The sequence below is a fragment of the Apium graveolens genome, chromosome 9 (assembly GCF_009905375.1).
Source record: "Apium graveolens cultivar Ventura chromosome 9, ASM990537v1, whole genome shotgun sequence".
NCBI lineage: Eukaryota > Viridiplantae > Streptophyta > Magnoliopsida > Apiales > Apiaceae > Apium > Apium graveolens.
The window spans coordinates 278,843,329-278,862,473 of record NC_133655.1 but is presented as its reverse complement, the minus strand read 5'-3'; positions in this window follow the sequence as shown (position 1 = coordinate 278,862,473).

Genomic DNA, 19,145 nt, shown 5'->3' with positions numbered 1-19,145 from the left:
TTGCTTTCTTGCCTGGCGGAAGCTCTGTCAATTGCAATGTTTTATTGTTCTCAATAGCTTCCAATTCTTGCTCCATAGCCCTTTTCCACTCTTTCTTCTTTGATGCCTGAACATAGTTAGAAGGTTCATCCACCCCCATAAATATAAGTTCATCGAGAGTTTCTATTTATTCTATATCTTTATAAATTTCACTTATCCGTGTGTATCTCTTTAGCTCGCTGTCATACCTTGATTCATCCTCACTCTCACCACTCGACCTCTGAGTTGAGATTGGTGTTACCATCTCCCCTAAATCTTCTTCAACAACCTCAGTATTTATTTCATTATGCTCGAACCCACATACCACTAATTTTTCTACTCGATCACTACTTTGTTCTCGATCTGCTTCCCAATCCCATGCTTTGTTCTCAATAAAAATGACATCACGGATCACATGTAATTTCTTGGACACGGAATCATAGAGCTGGTATGCTTTTGTACCAGGTTCTTTTCCCAAATTCACCATAATTTTACTATAATCTTCTAATTTTGTTGTGTGAACCGAGGGAGTCTTCATGTAGCAGACACATCCAAATACCCTTATACTTTCCAAATTTGGTTTATCTCCTGTCCACGCCTCATAAGGAGTTATCTCTGATAAAGCACGTGTGGGTACATGGTTTAAAACATAGATCGAATGCCTCAACGCTTCTGCCCACTTAACAGATGGTAACTTCATCCCTTTTAGAAAGCTTCTAACCATTGCAACAACGGTTCTGTTACATCTCTCCATAATGCCATTTTGTTGTGACGTATATAGAGCAGTAAACTGACGATATATGCCAGCCATCTCACAATACTCCTTGAACTGATGTGAACAGAACTCCCATCCTCTGTCCATTCGTAGAGCTTTAACTTTTGTGCCCTTGCCTTTTTCAACCTGCAACCTGAACCTTTTGAATGCAGCTAGTGTCTCATCTTTCATCTTCAACAGGTACACCCACATAGCCCTGCTATAGTCATCCACCAACATTAAAAAATACTTGTTTCTTGTCGATGTCTCAGGCATAATTGGTCCACACAGGTCTGCGTGGATCAGGTCAAGAGGAACTTCAGCTCTGAATTTTTCTTGAGTTGAAAAGCTCTTTCTAACTTGCTTGGACATTAAACAACCTTGACACACCTTCTTTGGTTGCACCAGCTTTGGCATGCCCTTAACCATCTTGTTACTCGATATCATGCTCAAGTCCTGAAAGTTAACATGGCCCAAGCGTGCATGCCAAATCCATGACACCTCCTCTGTTGTTGACATAAGACACTTCGACTCATCAGATTCAATAAGAATCTTGTATAACATGTTGTCTGATCTTCTAACTTTTATTAACAGCGTTTGTTCCTTATCGTACACCCACAAAAAATTTTAGTGGATAACAACTCAATGGCCCTCTTCGGACAATTGCCCCAAACTCATAATATTATTACACAAAGTAGGGATAAATATACCTCATGAAATAATCTTTCTTCTCCATTCTTGTACCTGAATAAAATTGAACCTTTCCCATTTATGTCAACTGTTGATCCATCACCGAAGCGAACTTTTTCAGTCACTTTTTCATCCAGCTCCTTGAATTTCGACCTCTCCCTTGTCATGTGGTTGTTGGCCCCGTTGTCCAGATACCAAATATTTGAATCACCAGTTTTATCATTAATGTCAGGTACTAGTTTTGGTTTTACATTCTCCTTGTTCAATAGTACCTTCTCTTCCCCACGTTTTATCACTAATAAAGTTGGCTCATCATCATGTGTTAGAACTAAATTGGATGTTGCTCCTTATCTCTCTTTGGATGTTGAAGATATTCATATTTACTTAAATTAGATTTTAAGAAATTTAGAAAATCTTGTCGTATTCAATTAGATTTGTCAATTATTTTTGAAAATATTAGGTATTCCACTAGGATTGCAAAATATTTAAAATTCCAGTATATTAGATTTGAATGGTCACTTTAAATATAATATAAATGTAGTAAAGAATTTTTAAATTAAAAAATTTGGATTTTAATATATTTGCTACAACTTTTTATAATTTATGTAATTTCTAAATCTCTCAATTTTAAAGTATTTGTAAAAGTATACACATACTCAACAAGTTTTCAAGTGAACGTGTTGAATTAGCCCATAGTTATAAAAGTAAAAATCTTTTGAAGTTGATATTATTAGCTCAATAACTCTAGCAAATAATCTCTATTTTTCTAGTTTTGGGCAATTTTCAACAAGTAAATGTTATTAAGGTAATTTTCTAAAAAATAATATCTTTTTTTGCTAAATTTTTCAAAAAAATAAATGAGATATCAGAGAATTGCAAATTAATTTTATACAAACTTTAGACTACTTGGTATGGGGTTGTAGATATGTAAATGCTTGATTCTATGTTTACCATGTGTACCATTCTTGACCTTTTTTATCAGCCCATTCGTGACAATTTAAATTTTGTAGAATGTTTGAATTTAACCATAAGGCTTCATCATTTCTTCTCTTTTTTGTGCAAAGTTAGTAGTTTATCTATAAACCCGATGTGCTTATATAGTTTATCTGGGCTTGTGATCTAAACTCTGTAAACACGATGCTAAAGCCCTTCCCTGCAATTATTTACTTTCTTTTATAGCCAAGAAAGGCCCTTATCAAAGCAAACCCCGTTTATTAGTAGGAAAGTAATTCATCATTTCAATCCTTCTTGCTCTTGCATTCTTATCGGGCGGTACTCTTGCTCTTCCCGGCTTGTTGACCATGACCTACGTCACAAATTAAGATGCAATTTGTGTTAGATCATTAGTAACCTATAATTGTTCCACTCTGCCACCTTACACACTACCACATCTTTCTTTACATCTTCATAATCTTCTTGGCAGTACACAATAACTTAACATAAACATATCCATTTAACACATTATGTGGGACCTAAATGTGTGACGAATCTTTAGAAGCCTATACCATAGAATCTTTGTTTAAACTTGCTTTCCATAATTCTGGAAGTTTGTGTGCCATAAGTGGTACAGTACTTCTTTTGCTATATATCGCTCACCGTGAAGTCCACCATAACCCTAAAAGTCTTAATTCTTATTAGGCTGCGAATTCCATGATTTTGATAAATATATAACTCACACTCCCAGATCTCACATATAAATATAATGTATGTGTAATGATAAAATGAGAGAAAACAAAATAGTTGTTGATCTTAATATTTCAAACTGGAATACAAACGCTTATATCTACTGGGAACAAAATAAGAACAAACTAATCCTACAAACTAGGAGCACTCCTACACTAACTCAATTACTGCAACTATATTACCATGACTTATTCAAACTCCTAAAACAACTCAAGACAGTTTGTTTCACTACCAGACCAAGTCACACAGCAACATTCAGACATAAACAAATTAATATTATTCCAACGTTTAAATTAATCCAACAAACACCCCCTTAATCTAAATGTTCTTGTTTTGATTCTTAACACCCATCAACTAGCGCATACGCTCGAACTTAACGATCGACTAAGCTTTCGTGAGTACATCAGCCCGCTGCTCTTCAGTTCTTACATGCTTAATGATAATTTCACCACGCTCCACGCACTCCCTTATAAAGTGATATCGAATATCGATATGATTGGACCTTTCATGAAAAACAAGTTTTTTTCCAAATCAATTGTTGACTTGTTATCGATGTATAGAATCACAGGATCAATATACTCGTTCGTGATTTCACCCAATAAATTTTGTAGCCATATCCCTTGACATGCTGCAGCAGTAGCAGCCATGAATTTTGCCTCACACGAGGACAACGCCCCGTATTTTTGCTTCTGTTACATTCATCTAAAAAGTTTAATGTATTTTCGCTCAGATAAAACACTATTCCAGTGGTACTCTTTCTGTCATCGACCTGATCAGCGAGATTGTTGTCTTTAATGTACCGCATTATCCTCTTCGCTGCGTTCAGGTGCATAACTGTTGGCTTCTCCATAAAATGATTGATGATTCCGACAGCATGCGATATATCAGGTCGTGTGTGAGTTAAGTACCGTAAACCCCCAAAAATACTTTTAAATTCAGTAGGATTCACACATTTCCCACCTTCATCTTTGGAAATCACTGCCTTTGGTTCCATTGGGAATCATGTAAGGTTGCATCCTCCCAAACCAGCTTTGTCAAGGACCTTTTTCGTATAAACCTCATGCTTCAACTCGATATAATTTTCTTGCTGATTCACCTCGATGCCCAAGTAATAAGAGATTTCCCCAATTCGCTCATCTCAAAGTGCTCTTCCATCAGTTTCTTGAATTCTCAAATCAACTTGTCACTTGTTCCAGTCACTAAGATGTCATCGACATACACTGCTACTATTAAAACTTCATTTGCTTCTCTTTTAGTGTACACTGCGTGTTCATAAGGGCACCTGAGTATACCCATACCTTCCAAACACTTATTCAATTTCGAATACCACGCTCTTGGAGCCTGACGAAGACCATACAACGCCTTGGAAAGTTTATACACCATGTGTTCCTGACCTGGTTTCTCAAATCCCTCCGGCTGAGACACGTAAACTTCTTCCTTTAAATCACCATTAAGAAAGGCTGATTTAACGTCCATGTGGTACACCGTCCATCCGTTCTTGGCAGACAAAGCCAATAATAATTGTGTCACCGGTGCAAAGATCTCTTCAAAATCCACTCATTGGCGCTGCACATAACCCTTCGCCACAACTCTGGCTTTGTACTTTACTATCTCTCCTTTTGTGTCCTTTTTTTAATTTAAAGACCCACTACAAGTCAATTACTTTCTTTCCTGGCGGAAGCTCTGTCAATTGCCATGTTTTATTCTTCTCAATAGCTTCCAATTCTTGCTCCATATCCCTTTTCCACTCTTTCTTCTTTGATGCCTGAACATAGTTAGAAGGTTCATCCACCCCCATAAGCATAAGTTCATCGAGAGTTTCTATTTATTCTGTATCTTCGTAAATTTCACTTATCCGTGTGTATCTCTTTGGCTCGCTGTCATGCCTTGATTCATCCTCACTCTCACCACTCGACCTCTGAGTTGAGATTGGTGTTGCCATCTCCCCTGAATCTTCTTCAACAACCTCAGTACTGTCACTATTTTTGTTTTCTGCTTCTTCACCTTCATTTATTTCATTACGCTCGAACCCACATACCACTAATTTTTCTGCTCGATCACTACTTTGTTCTCGGTCTGCTTCCCAATCCCATGCTTTGTTCTCAATAAAAATGACATTACGGATCACATGTAATTTTTTTGACACGGGATCATAGAGCCGGTATGCTTTTGTACCAGGTTCTTTTCCTAAATTTACCATCATTTTACTACAATCTTCCAATTTTGTTGTGTGAACCGAGGAAGTCTTCATGTAGCAGACACATCCAAATACCCTTATACTTTCCAAATATGGTTTATCTCATGTCCACGCCTCATAAGGAGTTATCTCTGATAAAGCACGTGTGGGTACACGGTTCAAAACATAGATCGAATGCCTCAATGCTTCTCCCCACATAAAAGATGGTAACTTCATCCCTTTTAGAAAGCTTCTAACCATTGCAACAATGGTTCTATTACATCTCTTCATAACGCCATTTTGTTGTGCGTATATGGAGCAGTAAATTGATGATATATGTCAGCCATCTCAGAATACTCCTTGACTGATGTGAATAGAACTCTCATCCTCTGTCCGTGCGTAGAGCTTTAACTTTTGTGCCCTTGCCATTTTAACCTGCAACCTTGTTGTGTATATGTTGTGTACTTGATGATTTCATGAACAAAACACCTTGGTAGATTTTGCTTAGTGAAAATATATAGCACTCGACGGATAAGCCTTATAGTCCCGATGGATGACTCAATATAGTCCCGACGAATGATGACTTATTATCCATCAAGTGAGTAGCTTATGTAACAATAAGTCTGTAGCACATTTCTGCATACACATTGTTTAGAATCTGTAGTAGTACTTAAGTCATGTTGACTTTAGTTAGATCTGCAGAATAGGCTGATTAATTGTACATAGATGATGTCTTGTAATTCTGCATAACTGAAATGAAGTCAAGTGCCTGATTGCTACCCGACGGATAAATAACAATAAATTCGACGGATGATCAATAACCCGACGGATGATCATGAACCCGACGGATAAAGAATTCAAATATCTGTTGACAGTGACACCACAGTCACATGCATCGAGTGGATGCAAATGGAATGTGGTAGCCTATTCAACTGGGTTTTCGAGAACAAAAAAGCATTGTCATTTCCATGCTATTATGAAGATATTCAAAGATGCTGGAATAGAGTAATGAAGTAGCATTGTAATAGACTAGATAGTTTTTGTTTTATTATCCTGTCTCATTACTTTGTAATCTTGGTGATATATAAACCAAAAAGTAGCAACTAAGGAATAATCTGAGATACAAGCAGAGAAACATTTGTAAGAAGAATTCTTAGCATTTCTCTGCATTCTTAGTTGTTCAATATTTGTAAGCAGTTGTGAGCTTTTTGCACACAGAGTTCTCTCGATATATATTATATATCTCTGGTGGAATCATTCAAATCCACCAGAAAGTTTTTAAAGACCCTTGTTTTTAATTATATGTGTTTGATTCATTTAAGTAACTATTCTGCATTGTGCTAATCAATTCACACTTATATACATATTCGAGTTAGAACATTTTTAATCAAGAAAAAGTTTCAAGAATTCCATTGAACCCCCCTTCTGTAATTCTTGTTATATTGTTAAGGGACTAAAAATTGGTATCAGAGCAAACTCTTAACAAACAAAGAGTTTAAAGATCAAAACAATACAGCAAGTTGAACAAGAAGGATGTTGAAGTCAAGATTCTATTTCTGGATAAAGATAATTACCATCATTGGAAGGTAAAGATGCATCTTCATTTGCTTTCTCAAGATGAGGCCTATTTGGACTGCATAGAAAGAGGCCCTCGTGTTCTTATGAGAGCTGCAACTGGAAATGAGCCATCTGTCCCCAAGCTAAGGCATGAATGGTCTGATCCTGACATTGAACAAGTCAGGAAGGATAAAAAGGCCATGACTATCCTATTTAATGGAGTTGATGGTGATATGTTTGACAACATTATCAACTTCAAAACTTCCAAGGATGTTTGGGATACAATACAGATCATCTGTGATGGCACTGAGCAAGTTAGAGAAAACAAGATGCAGCTACTGATTCAGCAATATGAGCATTTTCATAGTGAAGAAAGTGAGTCTCTCACTGACATTTTTAATAGGTTTCAAAAACTACTAAATGCTCTAAAGTTGCATGGAAGGGTCTATTAGACAAAAGACTCTAATCTGAAATTCCTTAGATCTCTTCCAAAGGAATGGAAACCAATGACAGTCTCATTAAGAAACTCACAAGATTATAAGAAGTTTACTTTGGAGAGACTGTATGGCATCCTGAAAACTTATGAGCTTGAAATAGAGCAAGATGAGAGGATGGAGAGAGGAAAGAAGAAAGGAGGATCCATTGCACTAGTTGCTGAGTTGGAAAAAAGAGAAGGAGATGAAGATGGAAGTTGTTGAGTCAACTTCAAGGGTCTGTGAAAGCAAGGGAAAAGGGCTGGTAGCTGAAAATGAAGATTCTGTGAGCCAAGATGACATGGAGGACATTGATGAACACCTAGCATTTCTTTCCAGGAGATTTGCCAAGCTCAAGTTCAAGAAGAACTTTGAAGCAGCCAAGCCATATAGAAACATGGTGGACAAATCAAAATTCAAATGTTTCAAATGTGGCTTGGCAGGGCATTTTGCCAATGAGTGTAGAAAGTCAGATTTCAGCAAGAAAAAGTTGGAGCATGTGGATTATAAGCAAAAATACTTTGAACTGCTCAAACAAAAGGAAAGGGCTTTCATAACACAAGAAAATGACTGGGCAGCAGATGGTCTCGATGAAGATGAAGATGTCAGCTATATTAATCTAGCCCTAATGGCCAAGTCTGATGAAACAGAAACAAGTTCTTTAAGTAATCAGGTAATTACTACAAACCTTACACATTTATCTAAAGCTGAGTGTAATGATGCCATAAATGACATGTCTACAGAGTTATATCATTTGTGTGTTACACTTAAGTCTCTTACTAAAGAAAATGCTAAAATCAAAGAAAACAATTTATTTTTAAGTGAGAGGAATAATGTGCTAGAGTCCCAATTCATTGATTTTGAAAAATTAAGAATTGAATGTAAGATTTCCAAGGAGGAATTAACTGAGTCCTTGAAGAAAGAAGAAATTTTAAAGAAGCAGCTCGAGCGTGAACAGGAGGTGATTAAGGCATGGAAAACATCTAGGAATGTTCATGCTCAAATCACCAAAGTTCAAGGAATTGAGTCTTTCTGTGATGCATCCTGGAAAAAGAATAAAGAGAAACTAGAACCAAATTTGGTAGATGGAGTGCTAACAGATGTACACTCGACGGATGATGAGGATCATCCGTCGGATAACAAAAAGGGTTATCCGTCGAATGATGAAAATCCTCATCAGTCGGCTGTGAGCAAGTCTATCAGTAAAGCCAAACTTGTTAAGCTGAATGAGAAGTATGGATATGTTTCCAAGAACTTTATTTCAGGAGAATCGAGTCAAGTTAAAAAAGGGAAAAAGGTTAATGTTGGTCACATGACTGTCAAACAGTTAAGTGACAGACTTGAAAAGATTGAGGTAAAAACAGAGGATAAAAAGAAAAATAATAGAAATGGTAAAGTAGGGATTAACAAACACAATAACTACACACCTGATAAATATGCTCCTAGAAAAATTTGTGTCAAGTGTGGTAGTGTAAATCATTTATCTGTTAATTGCAAATATGCCATGCCTACTTCCATGTCTGTGCCACCTCACCTTCCTAACATGAATGTCATGCCTCCCATGCCTATGAATGCTATGTCTACACAGAATTGAGATTGGTGTTGCCATCTCCCCTAAATCTTCTTCAACAACCTCAGTACTGTCACTATTTTTGTTGTCAGCTTCTTCGCCTTCATTTATTTCATTACGCTGGAACCCACATACCACTAATTTTTCTGCTCGATCACTACTTTGTTCTCGGTCTGCTTCCCAATCCCATACTTTGTTCTCAATAAAAATGACATCATGGATCACATTTAATTTCTTGGACACGGAATCATAGAGCCGATATGCTTTTGTACCAGGTTCTTTTCCCAAATTCACCACCATTTTACTACAATCTTCTAATTTTGTTGTGTGAACCGAGGGAGTCTTCATGTAGCAGACACATCCAAATACCCTTATAGTTTCCAAATCTGGTTTATCTCCTATCCACGCCTCATAAGGAGTTATCTCTGATAAAGCACGTGTGGGTACACGGTTCAAAACATAGATCGAATGCCTCAACGCTTCTACCCACATAACAGATGGTAACTTCATCCCTTTTAGAAAGCTTCTAACCATTACAACAACAGTTCTGTTACATCTCTCCATAACGCCATTTTGTTGAGACGTATATGGAGCAGTAAACTGACGATATATGCCAGCCATCTCACAATACTCCTTGAACTGCTGTGAACAGAACTCCCATCCTCTGTCCGTTCATAGAGCTTTAACTTTTATTCCCAAGCCTTTTTCAACCTGCAACCTGAACCTTTTGAATGTAGCTAGTGTCTCATCTTTCATCTTCAACAGGTACACCCACATAGCCCTGTTGTAGTCATCCGCCAACATTAAAAAATACTTGTTTCTTGTCGATGTCTCAGGCATAATTGGTCCACACAGGTCTGCATGGATCAGGTCAAGAGGTGCTTCAGCTCTGAATTTTTCTTCAGTTGGAAAGCTCTTTCTAACTTGCTTGGACATTAAACAACCTTGACACACCTTCTTTGGTTGCACCAGCTTTGGCATGCCCTCAACCATCTTGTTACTCGATATCATGCTCAAGTCCTGTAAGTTAACATGGTCCAAGCGTGCATGCCAAATCCATGACACCTCCTCTGTTGTTGACAAAAGACACTTCGACTCATCAGATTCAATAAGAATCTTGTATAACATGTTGTCTGATCTTCTAACTTTCATTAACAGCATTTGTTCCTTATCGTACACCCACAAAAATTTTTAGTGCATAACAACTCAATTGCCCTCTTCAGACAATTTCCCCAAACTCAGAATATTATTACACAAAGTAGGGATAAATATACCTCGTGAAACAATCTTCCTTCTCCATTCTTGTCCCTGAATAAAATTGAACCTTTCCCATTTATTTCAACTGTTGATCCATCACCGAAGCAAACTTTTCCAGTCACTTTTTCATCTAGCTCCTTGAATTTTGACCTCTCCCCTGTCATGTGGTTGTTGGCCCCGTTGTTCAGATACCAAATATTTGAATCACCAGTTTTGTAATTAATGTCAGGTACTAGTTTTGGTTTTACATTCTCCTCGTTAAATAGTACCTTCTCTTCCCCACATTTCATCACTAATAAAGCTGGCTCATCATCATGTGTTAGAACTAAATTGGACTCCAGTTGCTCCTTATCTCTCTTTGGCTTACGACAATCAGCAGCGTAATGGTCATAGGCCAAACAGTTAAAACACTGAACTTTACTTTTATCTCGAGTTCCACGATTCCATTCCTTGGTTCGACTATCTCCTCCATTTTCTTTGTTCTTCAGATTCGAATGTCTCTGCCACTCTTTTTTAGTGAGCAACAATTGGCTTTCCTCATTTTCTCGTTTCGACCATTCCTCCTCAGTTAATAATAGTTGTCCTACACTAGAGTCAGTTGGTCCCTTCAAACGTTCCTCATGTGCCTTCAATGAACCAACCGTTTCTTCGACTGTCATCTTCTTAAGGTCTCCAAATTTCTCAATAGTGGAAGCAATTTGCAGAAATTTTGTTGGTACAGCTCTAAGGAGTTTTTTCACCACGTATTCTTCATCTATAGCTTCACCTAGTGCGCGTATGTTGGCCACTAAACTGTTCAGCTTGTAGCAGAAATCGTGCAGCTGTTCAAATTCCTTCATCTTCAGAGATTCAAACTCAGATTTCAAGGTTTGAACCTTTTCCTTCTTCACACGGTCAGCTCCAAGGCACATTGTTTGCAATGCTCACCACGCTTCCTTCGATGTGGTCTTGTCTGCAATCGATAATAACATAACCTCTGGTATGCTCTGATAAATAACCGCCAAAGCAATCTTATCCATTTTTTCCTCAATCTTTGATTTTGGATCCTTGAGATCAACAACGTCCCACACTCCGTGGGCTTGCATGTTCTCCTTCATTTTCAATTCCCATGCCTTATAGTTACTCTGAGCCAACATCAGATAACTCAAACTAACTTTGTCCTTTGATTTGCTTCTCTCTATTTTACTCGACTCCATGATTCCCTTCCTGGGCATAAACTTTGTCATACACTATATGTAAGGCTCTGATACCAGATTGATAAGTATATAACTCACACTCCCATATCTCACATATAAATATAATGTATGTGTAATGATAAAATGAGAGAAAACAAGATAGTTGTTGATCTTATTATTTCAAACTAGAATACAAACACTTATATCTGCTGGGAACAAAAAAAGAACAAACTAATCCTACAAACTAAGAGCACTCCTACACTAACTCAACTACTGCAACTATATTACCACGACTTATTCAAACTCCTAAAATAACTCAAGACAGTTTGCTGCACTACCAGACAAAGTCAAACAACAACATTCAGACATATACAAATTAATATTATTCCAATGTTTAGATTAATCCAACAGTTTTTCCCTTTATTATTAACTGTACTGCGAATAGGCCTTCCAAGGGCTTGTGTTCTGATCGAGTCATCCTAAATATGCGTCAAAATATATGCGTTAAAATCCATTTAATTTTTAAGATTGGTTCAACTGTCAAAATTTTTGAAGAGCCATCCTATCCACTTCATTTAAATTAAATATGAAATTCATATATATTTTTTATATGTGAAAAAATTAAGAAGGCACCAACGATTAAAGATCGCTTAGATAAACCCAACTTTTTAAAATGCTTCAACATTGGAGACTAACACCCACTATCAAAATCATATACAATAATTATTAAAACTAAATTTAAGAGTGTGTGATTGTTGACGATATTAATAATTTTTTGAATACTATATGAGTGTATTTGTAATTAGTGTAAAAATTTATGAAAATTGAAAGTTTTGGTTAGTCGTGCAAATTACTGTTGAAGTTGAGAGGGTAGAAACTGCCATATTTTTTGTTGTTTCTTTGCAATAGAGTAGGTAAAAACTAGTTAGTATAGTATACTTCATAAAATCATTATAATAGAAATTAACACAAGTACATATATTCTTCAAAAATTTTGTAACATATCATCTGCGGACAACACACAGGGCAAGTGGAGTTGATAATTTCTTTAAAAGTAGGAGGCCAGCTATGGAAATAGAAATATATGCAATTTTATCCTTGCCCCTACCCAATGGACACAATAAAGGGAGTGGGGTGAATGGTCAAACTTCATTCCAGCTTGCTCGGTTATGTTGTCTATTGTACTTTTGAAGTCTTATCACCAACTCTGTAGATTAGATTTGAACCACAAATTTCTTTAGCTTCTAATGGATGGATGTAGCAGAATCTTCAACACATGCTTCATTACATATTGAGCTTAATACATTAAAGAGTAATGATTTAGTTCGCCACTGTACAATACCATAACTTTCACGAGGGTTACCAGCCCATAAAAGTTTTCAATAATAAAAGTATTTTAAATACGTTACTCCCGTTAGTCAAGTGACATGTAAATGATGTGGCATCAAGTTTAATTACGATTTTATCACTGAACTTTGTATCATTTTCAGTAAGGTTACCAACTAATTTCTTAAAAAAATATTTTCTTTTTCTATTAAAAAAAAAGAAACTAAAATAATTTTTATAAAAATTTAAATTGATTGAATGACATATATTTAATAATAGTTTTTTTCATCATCGATAATTGTATCTGGCGAATAAATTTTTTAAATATTTATTTTTTGGAATAATTACACATTAATTAAAATTTTACATACTTATTTTTTTAACATGTTTATAAATCGATATAATCAATTTTTGACCTTACAAATTTATCTTAAACTTGATTGCTCCAGTAAATGATACATTCTGTTACAAATTTAAAGTAGGATACTTGTAGAGAATTAAAAAAATTATAATCAATAAATTTTGTTTACAATAATTTTTTTACCATATATTTCAAGTAATTAAAATTTAAGAAAAATTTAAAACAAATTTTACCAAATTAAATTCAATAAATAATCTATTTTATTTTTAAAAAAGGCTAAGATCTATTTTAAATTTTTATAACTATATAAATGAAATTTTCTGGACAAACTTAAAGTACGAAACTTATTGAGAACAAAAAACTCTACCAAAAACATATAAAAATCAATAAATTTTAACTTATGATAATTTTTCTACGAATTTGTTAGAGTGATAATTATGTAAGAAAATTTAAAATGAAATGTAAATATTAAATTTATTATATATCAATTTTTACTTTTTTGTGAGTGTATTTCAAATTAATTTTATAAATTATAATAAAATATTTTTTAAAAATAATTTTTTTGGTTAAAAACATAAATTTTAATTTTTTTTTTGCGAATTAGTGACCAATTTGAAAGTTTTCAGATTGTTTAACGGGTATCTCCGTTAATAGTCAACGCATTTTAATGGTTTTGTAAAAATTTTGGTGTTGAGTAATGTGATTGACCGATTTATGTACTTCAATAATGCCAATAAAAATATTTAAGGGGTGCAAAATGCAATTCTCTCTAATTTTATGACCTAAACATTTACGCACAAAAGTTATATGTATGTGTAAATTATATTCTTGAGTGGAATATTTTCTAAAAGGTTTTAAAAATGAATATTATTTATTTAAAGTGATGCTTACGAGGAGTGTTTCACGGTTTTTAAAAATATTGTTTTGGATTTTAGAGACTCTTATTTCTTAAGTTTAGATTTTAGGAAATACATAAAATTTTGTAGTATTCAATTTGATTTGTCGATTATTTTTAAAATCTTGGGTATTCTATTAAGATTTCAAAATTTTGAAATCGGGTATGTTCGATTTGAATCATAAATATATTTAATATCTCAACTTATAAGATGATTTTTAATTTTTCAAAATTATGAATTTTAATAAATTTTCGATAATTTTTGTAATTCTCAAATCCTCATATTTCAAGGTATTTATAAAAAAAATACTTAAATTTGTCAGAACATATGCTGACATGCAAGTTTTTGAAGTGAACTTTTTAAATTAGGGTTAAATAATAATCTTTTGAAGTTAGTATTATTAGCAACTAATAACTTTTGGAACATAATCTCAAAATTTCTAGCTTTTGGCCCTTTTCAATTAGTAATTTAATTACATTGATTGTATGTTATTAAGGTACTTTTAATAAAATATGTTATATGAGATAGTAGACAATATACTGAATTACAAATAAATTTTGCAAAACCCTTAGACTACACACATCTAGGTTGAACGAATGCAAATTAGATTTGAACTGGAAATTCTTTAGCCTCTGGTAGATGGATGTAGCAGATTGTTCAACACAAGCTCCATTATATATTGAGTTGAATACATCAAATGCTAGAAATGAAAGGAAATGGTTGTGTGAAAGTTGTCTAAGGATGTATAGGTTATTTTCAGGATCTTTCCTTTTAGAAGATGCTTACAGGCATCATAACACAGTGAATGATTTATACCTCTGTTTTTGCAGTCTTTAAGGAAGGCAAAGAATTTGTGTTGGGCAATTGGGTCCAACACATCTTGTACTGATTGTGCATAAAACTGAGTATATGTTATTTGTTTTGAGAAGTGTAAGTGGTTATTCTAGAAAGGGGTATAAATATATTGATCTGCCTTGAAATATTTACATATTCGGTACAAGGTTGTTGCATTTGTGCAATATATGGATGAATATTTTCCTAAAGGAAACATGTAAAAAAGAACATAATTTATCTAAAAGGGATGCTTAATAGATGTATTTGAGGGGTTTATATGATCTTTTTGGATGTTAAAGATATTCATATTTACTTAAATTTGATTTTAAGAAATTTAGAAAATCTTGTCGTATTCAATTAGATTTGTCAATTGTTTTTGAAAATATTGGGTATTCCACTAGGATTGCAAAATATTTAAAATTCCAGTATATTAGATTTGAATTGTCACTTTAAATGTAATATCAATGTAGTAGAGAATTTTTAAATTAAAAAAAATTGGATTTTAATATATTTGCTACAACTTTTTATAATTTATGTAATTTCTAAATCTCTCAATTTTAAAGTATTTGTAAAAGTATACACATACTCAACAAGTTTTCAAGTGAACGTGTTGAATTAGCCCATAGTTATAAAAGTAAAAATCTTTTGAAGTTGATATTATTAGCTCAATAACTCTAGCAAATAATCTCTATTTTTCTAGTTTTGGGCAATTTTCAACAAGTAAATGTTATTAACGTAATTTTCTAAAAACTAATATCTTTTTTTGCTATATTTTTCAAAAAAATAAATGATATATCAGAGAATTGCAAATTAATTTTATACAAACTTTAGACTACTTGGTTTGGGGTTATAGATATGCAAATGCTTGATTCTATGTTTACCATGTGTACCATTCTCGACCTTTTTTTATCAGCCCATTCCTAACAATTTAAATTTTGTAGAATGTTTGACTTTAACCATAAGGCTTCATCACTTCTTCTCTTCTTTGTGCAAAGTTAGTGGTTTATCAGTAAACGGATGTGCTTATATAGCTTATCTGGGCTTGTGATCTAAACTCTGGAAACAGGATGCTAAAGCCCTTCCCTGCAATTATTTACTCTCTTTTATAGCCAAGAAAGGCCCTTATCAAAGCAAACCCCGTTTATCAATAGGAAAGTAATTCATCATTTCAATCCTTCTTGCTCTTACGTTCTTATCGGGCGGTACTCTTGCTCTTCCCGGCTTGTTGACCATGACCTACGTCACAAATTAAGATGCAATTTGTGTTAGATCATTAGTAACCTACAATTGTTCCACTCTGCCACCTTATACACTACCACATCTTTCTTTACATCTTCATAATCTTCTTGGCAGCACACAATAACTTAACATAAATATATCCATTTAACATATTATGTGGGACCTAAATGTGTGACGAATCTTTAGAAGCCTATACCATAGAATCTTTGTTTAAACTTGCTTTCCATAATTCTGGAAGTTTGTGTGCCATAAGTGGTACAGTACTTCTTTTGCTATATATCGCACACCGTGAAGTCCACCATAACCCTAAAAGTCTTAATTCTTATTAGGCTGTGAATTCCACATTTTTGATAAATATATAACTCACACTCCCAGATCTCACATATAAATATAATATATGTGTAATGATAAAATGAGAGAAAACAAAATAGTTGTTGATCTTATTATTTCAAACTGGAATACAAACGCTTATATCTACTGGGAACAAAACAAGAACAAACTAATCCTACAAACTAGGAGCACTCCTACACTAACTCAATTACTGCAACTATTTTACCATGACTTATTCAAACTCCTAAAACAACTCAAGACAGTTTGTTTCACTACCAGACCAAGTCAAACAGCAACATTCAGACATAAACAAATTAATATTATTCCAACATTTAAATTAATCCAACAATACCCCCTTAATCTAAATGTTCTTGTTTTGATTCTTAACACCCATCAACTAGCGCATACGCTCGAACTTAACGATCGACAAAGCTTTCGTGAGTACATCATCCCGCTGCTCTTCAGTTCTTACATGCTTAATGATAATTTCACCACGCTCCACGCACTCCCTTATAAAGTGATATCGAATATCGATATGCTTGGACCTTTCATGAAAAACAAGTTTTTTGCCAAATCAATTGTTGACTTGTTATCGATGTATAGAATCACAGGATCAATATACTCGCTCGTGATTTCACCCAATAAATTTCGTAGCCATATATCTTGACATGCTGCAGCAGTAGCAGCCATGAATTCTGCCTTACACGAGGACAATGCCACGTATTTTTGCTTCTGTGACACCTAAGTCACCATGCTTTCGCTCAGATAAAATACTACTCCAGTGGTACTCTTTCTACCATCGACATATACTGCTACTATTAAAACTTCACCTGCTTCTCTTTTAGTGTACACTGCGTGTTTATAAGGGCACTGGAGCATACCCATACCTTCCAAACACTTACTCAATTTTGAGTACCACACTCTTGGAGCCTGACGAAGACCGTACAACACCTTGGAAAGTTTATACACCATGTGTTCCTGACCTGGTTTCTCAAATCCCTCCGGCTGAGACTCGTAACCTTCTTCCTTTAAATCACCATTAAGAAATGCTGATTTAACGTCCAGGTGGTGCACCATCCATCCGTTCTTGGCAGACAAAGCCAATAACAATCGTGTCACTGGTGCAAAGATCTCTTCAAAATCCACTCCTTGGCGCTACACATAACCCTTCGCCATGACTCTGGCTTTATACTTTACTATCTCTCCTTTTGTGTCCTTTTTTAATTTAAAGACCCATTTCAAGTCAATTGCTTTCTTGCCTGGCGGAAGCTCTGTCAATTGCCATGTTCTATTCTTCTCACTAGTTTCCAATTCTTGCTCCATAGCCCTTTTCCACTCTTTCTTCTTTGATGCCTGAACATAGTTAGAAGGTTCATCCACCCCCATAAGCATAAGTTCATCGAGAGTTTCTATTTATTCTCTATCTTCGTAAATTTCACTTATCCGTGTGTATCTCTTTGGCTCGCTGTCATACCTTGATTGATCCTCACTCTCACCACTCGACCTCTGATTTGAGATTGGTGTTGCCATCTCCCCTGAATCTTCTTCAACAACCTCAGTACTGTAACTATTATCATTTTCTGCTTCTTCGCCTTAATTATTTCATTACGCTCAAACCCACATACCACTAATTTTTCTGCTCGATCACTACTTTGTTCTCGGTCTGCTTCCCAATCCCATGCTTTGTTCTCAATAAAAATGACATCACGGATCACATGTAATTTCTTTGACACGGGATCATAGAGTCGGTACGCTTTTGTACCAGGTTTTTTTCCCAAATTTACAATCATTTTACTACAATCTTCCAATTTTATTGTGTGAATCGAGGAAGTCTTCAAGTAGAAGACACATCCAAATACCCTTATACTTTCCAAATTTGGTTTATCTCTTGAGAAAAATATATTTAAAATTTTCTAAAAAACCATATTTTACGGGAGAATTAAAATACGTGTTGATCCCCATCCCCCGATATAAATAAAGAACCTCGAGGATCGGAGGGGAGGGAATGTATTATTCTAATTTCTACATCTGTTCATCTCAAAAAGGCTGTACATGTATTTGGGCCACTTAGCAACCCATCCTAAAATCCAGAGGCCCAAAGCTCCACTTTCTTCAACTATCCCTCTTTTTCTTACCCCTCCCAAAAATACAGAAAATCGACAACCTAAACAAACACTGCAAAGCCAAAAGAAACACAAAAGTTAGCACTTTCTGTCATTTTTAAGACACCCCTTGTCTCTATAGTCACTTCAATATGTTTACATTTGTATACAAACATATGCTTAAGAGTAACACAATATACCCTGTTTGTATGTTAGTTCTAAACTCACTTATGTTAAGGGTCTTTTCGAGAATTATGGATTCACTGATACCCAGTTTTCCAAATTGTTCCACAAGTAGAGTACCCATCAATTGTATCTTTAAATATAGGTACAGTCAAGTTTCAGTTGGACTATTTACATTCCTATGACTTTAACTTCAATGACCTCTGTAAAATTCTTGAGCCGAATCTAAGTATTCTTCACCGCAGTTTAGAAAATCACATTATACCATCTTGCGAGGTCTTGAAAAGTTTGCTTAAAGATAATGCGAGTGTGGTTGTTGCAATTACGAGGAATTCAAGGGTACTTAAGCATGATATATGTAAGACTTTAACACCTAATGTTGATTTACTGTTGAGTCTTGGGGTGCCTGAATGTAGAATTATGGGGATGTTGAGGAACAAGACTGCGAGTTTGGAACTTTCAACAACAAAAATTAAAGCGATTATTGAAGAAATTAAGGAATTTGGGTTCGATCCAGAAAA